The sequence below is a fragment of the Schistosoma haematobium genome, chromosome 6 (genome assembly GCF_000699445.3).
Source record: "Schistosoma haematobium chromosome 6, whole genome shotgun sequence".
Taxonomy (NCBI): Eukaryota; Metazoa; Platyhelminthes; class Trematoda; order Strigeidida; family Schistosomatidae; genus Schistosoma; species Schistosoma haematobium.
Window position 1 is genome coordinate 22,782,275 of NC_067201.1, and position 7,143 is coordinate 22,789,417.

Below are 7,143 nucleotides of genomic sequence, written 5' to 3' on the forward strand. Positions count from 1 at the left end.
TTGTGTTATGTTTTGCAGTGGGGACTATAAGTTGAAATAAGTGGTGTTATTTTGGTGTGAGTGTGAATATTTAGGAATGAATAATATTTTTGAGAAGAATTTGAGGATGACATTGATTTGCGTGTTCTACTCAATCTACATGAATAGAGTTGCATTTTTGTACGACAACGAATTAAAAAGCCTGTTCGTACATCATTGATGAAGCGGAGTTATATACCGGTGTGTATAATGATCTATTTCAAGTGACACCTGAACATACTAAATTTTATTCACTAACAACTGTGATGACGAAATATGTAGTGTTCAACCTTGGTATGATCCTCACGAAATTCCCTCGATCTGAAGTTCTTTCAATTTAAAGCTGTTCTATCTGTCATTAAAGACGAGATACTATTCACTATCCGATTTGTATGGCGGAACGACTTCAATGCAAAATAGACGCTATAATAATAGATTTTTACAATATTGATAAATGTAGTTCCGAACCATCATCTTTCCTTAATAGAAATCGTCAAACACAACTCTTAGTGCCGCAAAGTACACCCATGAAACATATGAGTAGAACACTGGTTGCCATCAACAACTTGACACAATCCCGGTCGACTATATCTACACTTTGGAGTAATCCAGTGACTTGCATGAAACATTCAAATACACTGAAGTTTCACCACATCCAATATAAGCAAACATGTGATCTGATCTTGATCGTTTTATTTTTTCCACCGTGCATCTGTAATAGTCGAGTTCGTGTTGTGATATTTTGTCTTGTACTATCACTATAAGCACAGTGGTTCATCTGCATTTGTCAATCAACTAAAGCTAATTATCTCCTATTTCCATGTTTCCAGCTCATTTCTCAATCACGGAAGACATATGTAACAGACTGATGAAACCATAATTCATGAAACAGATTCTGACTTAAACGTCAAGTATTTTGACTGATTCGCAAGTTGTCACATTAGAATTTATTCAAGGATTGACATGTTTCCAGCTCATTTCTCAATGAATAAAGACATATTCTCACATAAATCTCTGTTGCCACAATTTGTATCATTGTCGTTATTGTGATTACATATACTGAGAGCATTTGCACGTTGACAAACGTCGGAACGATCTTTGTAGGATTGTGAAAATATTTCTATTCCTATGGATGTTGATGGTGGAGTTTTGGAGCTCTTCTATTTAACACTGCATAACTTCCTAAAGATCTTGAAAGTCTGTTCTATAGAATTTCTGCTGCAGTTTCACCATGATGCCGATTGTTCATGAAGACAGTCTTCCCTGAAGCCATGAGCGCTGTTTCAAGTTATTGTTTTCTTCAGATTTTCCAAAATGAATTCGGGCGTGTATACACTTTAACCAGCATATATAGTAGTTTATGCAGCTCGTCATTGATTGTATCTTCGTTTGAGATTCATCTAGTCCTCGTACGGGGAATACGGATCAGATTTGTTTTCTGCTTCAGTGAGACCCAACATTTTAAGCGGAAATGCTTTGACCTCTTCAAAAAATTACTGTACTGGATCTCATGTTTTTCCGTATTTCTTCTCCGATTATTATTATAATTAACATTCTATCAGTGATCTGAAGTCCTACAAGACAGCAAACATCTGTTTTGTATGATAAGGTCCTGTTCAACAGCGTTGTGAATGTGAAAATTAAGTATCAAAATTCCTATTCAATTCATGCCAAAACAATAAATATTATGTGGAAGTACTATTCATTATGTATGAATGTTCATCAACAAAACAGTGACTCGATGAATACATATCACTTGTATTTAAACAAATATGCAAAAGCAATTAGAATCAACTTCAGGATAGACAGTAAACGGCCCAGTCAAGCATAAACACAAACGATTTGTCATGAAATCATTATATCAGTTGAAACATCATAAGTAATTCAGTTTGCAGACCCTGATTCATCAGGTCGATAGGGTAGTCACATCCTTCGACGTATCATAAAACATGTAGTAATAAGAATCATTTAATAAACAAACGATGTTATCTCGATTTAGCCAATGGACTCACTCATCATTCCCAAACGAGAGTCATACACACAAATCATGAACATTTTCACAAACAAATAATAACTGGGAGAACACCTGGACAAGAAAATCATGTGTTTAAAATGTTACACTTGCAATAGGAAATGTACTGTATTTCATGGGTTCTCGTAATTGTGAGAAGACGAAGAGCAAGCTATGTGATGAAAAATGATTCACACTACAGCACACATGAACTACTCAGCAGTAGTAAGTGATATAATGGAGTGCACAGAAAGGTGAAGGGAATGAGAAGTTGGCAAACGTGCAGTAGTAATGAAATTAATACATGAAAGTGCGCATGGATCTCATATGAATACTGAAGGCACTCTACGCTATAACGAGAGTGTCATTGAATACATATCAAAATAATTATTTAAGAACACCTAGGTATATCAAGATTGATATTTGTGCGCAAACGTTTTGATCGTCAAAGTAAACCAACAACACCACATTAGGTTTCTTATTCTTTGTATGACTTTGCCAATTTTTTTCATCAATCACAATTTTACGTTCATTAGAAAACATTTTTCACTTCGTTGACTGATTTTCATTAATATTCCTTGACCTAGTATGACTATGCCTTGTTTTTTCACCAATCACAACATTATTCACTTCGTTGACTGGTTTTCCTATCCTCTACTTACTGTTCGGTGTGTTATTTAGTCCTTTCTTTCCCCTGTTTAACAGACTATATTGTTTATGTGTAAACTAACAGTGGTAATTTACGTTTTAGAAACAGATGAAATTTATCAGGTCCAATAGCTTACTTGTTCTGATTTTGGCTACACCAAGACTCTGTGCTCGACAATCTAGAGAATGGATAAGGATCACACCTGTACGAAAATGCTTTGTAGCGGTAAATACATCCCCAAAATAAATAACTGTGTAAGTCTTCAATATTGGACGCTGACCACATTAGATTTATTGGACGCATCTAGCTGAAGACGCTCAGTCGTGTATCCGCACCATATCACAAGTGAGAACGCCATGCTCAACACTCCCTGCAATCGCTAGCCAGTCTAGACCAATCATTTCTCGATATGTTGATAGCCTATCAAATATATCGTTGAACCTCCTCACTTCTGACTTTTGATTTCACCAAGTTGGTACGATTCATAGTAGAAGGTGTTACTGGTTGAAGCGTTGTCAAACTCCGAATACCTTCGGTATCTTCACTTTCCTACTGACTGTTATATATATATATGTATCATGTAAACGTTTTGTAAGATCTCTCAAGAAATATGATATATTTCTGCTTGTTGTCTTCCCTTACAATAGGACACTAGAAAAGCCATAGAAAAAGAGGAAGTATCTTGATGAATGTATGATTGATTATTCTTAGAGTTTATAAAATTGGGTAGTTTTGTTTAGGCATCTACTTGAACACTTGTTACCGGCTTCGGAACTCTACATTTAACCCAATATTTCTTCGAAATGTGAATAAGAACAACATAGAAGAGACTACGAATGTGACTGGGAGCTTCATAACAAGGTTAATTTATATACCTACAATAAGCTTATCAACGAATTTTTTGATAATTTTCATACTCTATAAACGTCTCAGAATATGGCAAGTAAAGAAACGCAGTAAGCATTTACCCGGTAACAGCTTGATGCAAACAAGTTAGTATTATACACTTACAATAGTAAATGTACTGTATTTCATGGGTTCTCGTAATAATGAGAAGACGAAGAGCAAGCTATATGATGAAAAATTATTCACATCACAGCACACATGAACTACTCAGCAGTAGTAAGTGATATAATGGAGTACACAGAAAGATGAAGGAGTGAGATAAATGAAGTTTGAATGAGTGAATTGGAGGTGAGGGTCATTGCTGATCGGTACCATTGGTTCAAGTAAGTATGTAAAATAAATGGCTGCTTTAATAACAGTATATTCAGGCGTACAATATTGGTCTCAATTAGATCCTCATCAGGCTCATTCTAATATACTGTAATATTTATATTCACATACGAAATGATAACACTAATGAAGTCAGTCTAGTCAATGATAACAGTGGAATAGATGATAAAATTGTACAATACAAATGAGAAGCACAAATTGAGTGATGAAAGGTGTAGCAGTTGTGATACGAATATTGTAGGTTTGAATCCATGATTCATAATTGGAAGTTTGTGAGTGACTTGAAAAATGTACAAACTGAAATAACCATGAGATTAACTAACCAGAAGTGCTCTGGTAATTGGAAGACGAAAAATGTGTTTGGAAATGTAGGATGTGGCAGGGAATGGAAGAGTAAACGAACGTAGATTGTGGAAAATAATAATGGCAATAATTCTGGAAAAGAAGAGTTTTAGGATCTTTGGGAAGAACATTCAATTCGGCTGGAATTCGTTTTATCTCTTGTAGTCAGCCCATGATCGGAAGTTATGTGAATGATGCATTCTTATTTCAGGCAAGACCAATTTACATATTCCAATCTACATGCACACTCGTAGCTTGAAATCTTGAGCGCACAAAAGGAGCTCTCTCGAAATGCATCTGTGAATATTCCTCCGTGTGACTTTCCAGAGGATTAAAGAAGTCAGTTTAAAGCTCAACGTTGGACAATCTGGTCAAGTTCTAATCATTTCAATCGACTAGAAGCCTCCTTAAAAATCATGTTCACAGTCCGGTAATTCGAGGCCGGTTTGGATGCAAATAAAGAGCGTATGTACAGAAGAGGCGATTGCTGTCCAGCAGATCAAGCCTTAACTTTGCATACAGAACAATATGTTCAATCTCTCATTGCTCCTTGATCATAAACGTCATTATTTTCGTGGTCTAACTTTTGTACATTACAAGAGAATGGTTTAAAGTTGAATGTAAGAATACACCAAGTCACAAATGAGAAGACAAGAAAAGTGAAAAGGAATGCTATTTCAAGCAGTGCTAATTGTGATACAATACTGTCAGATATTTATAGTTTTTTCTAAATAACGAAATCATCATTATAGTTCTCCTGTAAAAACTGAAATAACCATGAGATTAACTAATCAGAAGTGCACGTTTCTCGATTGAACCACATTGTCTCAAAACCAAGAAACTCAATCACAGTAATCCATCAAGCATATGAATCTTCATCTTGTGCCGCCTAAAAAAGACCACATCATGTGGCTTTTTATGATGCTCGAAGAATCACAACTGCCAAAGAAATTGTGTTGAATGTCATCATAGGTTGAACGTGATAGTGTTCAGTCTACAAATATGCAACTCTATTCATGTAGATTGAGTGGAACACGCAAATCAATGTCATCCTCAAACCCTTGTCCAGAAACACATTCACTAGTTCAAACACACATATGCTAATGTAAAACCACTTAATTCAACTTATAGTCCCTACTGCGAAACACAACATGATTTACATAATTCACTGATCCCATACACATGACCATTATGAAGATCTTTAGGAGGTTATGTAGTGTTAAATAGAAGAGCTCCAAAACTCCACCATCAACATTCATAAGAATAGAAATATTTTCACAATCCTACAAAGATCGTTCCGACGTTTGTCAACGTGCAAATGCTCTCAGTATATGTAATCACAATAACGACAATGATACAAATTGTGGCAACAGAGATTTATGTGAGAATATGTCTTTATTCATTGAGAAATGAGCTGGAAACATGTCAATCTTTGAATAAATTCTAATGTGACAACTTGCGAATCAGTCAAAATACTTGACGTTTAAGTCAGAATCTGTTTCATGAATTATGGTTTCATCAGTCTGTTACATATGTCTTCCGTGATTGAGAAATGAGCTGGAAACATGGAAATAGGAGATAATTAGCTTTAGTTGATTGACAAATGCAGATGAACCACTGTGCTTATAGTGATAGTACAAGACAAAATATCACAACACGAACGCGACTATTACAGATGCACGGTGGAAAAAATAAAACGATCAAGATCAGATCACATGTTTGCTTATATTGGATGTGGTGAAACATCAGTGTATTTGAATGTTTCATGCAAGTCACTGGATTACTCCAAAGTGTAGATATAGTCGACCGGGATTGTGTCAAGTTGTTGATGGCAACCAGTGTTCTACTCATATGTTTCATGGGTGTACTTTGCGGCACTAAGAGTTGTGTTTGACGATTTCTATTAAGGAAAGATGATGGTTCGGAACTACATTTATCAATATTGTAAAAATCTATTATTATAGCGTCTATTTTGCATTGAAGTCGTTCCGCCATACAAATCGGATAGTGAATAGTATCTCGTCTTTAATGACAGATAGAACAGCTTTAAATTGAAAGAACTTCAGATCGAGGGAATTTCGTGAGGATCATACCAAGGTTGAACACTACATATTTCGTCATCACAGTTGTTAGTGAATAAAATTTAGTATGTTCAGGTGTCACTTGAAATAGATCATTATACACACCGGTATATAACTCCGCTTCATCAATGATGTACGAACAGGCTTTTTAATTCGTTGTCGTACAAAAATGCAACTCTATTCATGTAGATTGAGTAGAACACGCAAATCAATGTCATCCTCAAATTCTTCTCAAAAATATTATTCATTCCTAAATATTCACACTCACACCAAAATAACACCACTTATTTCAACTTATAGTCCCCACTGCAAAACATAACACAATTTACATAATCCATTAATCCCAAACACATGACTATTATGAAGAATAGTGGTACGACCCGTCATATTCTGTTTCTGTCCTCATGAGGTTATATGAAGACGGACAATCGACGTGCGTATGGACTTGTTTGAATGCGAGGATTGAAGAACTCGTTGAAGCGTGAAGTGGCTTCAGTATTCATATGAGATCCACGTGCACTGTCATGTGTGTTTGTTTGCCTTCTACAAAATATTCATTTTCAAAGCTCTTATCTGGTTGGTCATTTCTAGTTCATTCTCATACTGTGCCCATATTCATTGTAGTATAAATACGAATCGGTTTTTAATTCAGTCAACTGGGTAGTTCTTATGAAATGTAAGTTTTGATTAGTAATTGTATAATGATCTATACATATTATTTTGATAAGCGTCCTACACTTGACATTGATGAGTTCCACTTCTCATAAATGTTCACGAGAAATCATGAAATGACATCAGAAAGCTAG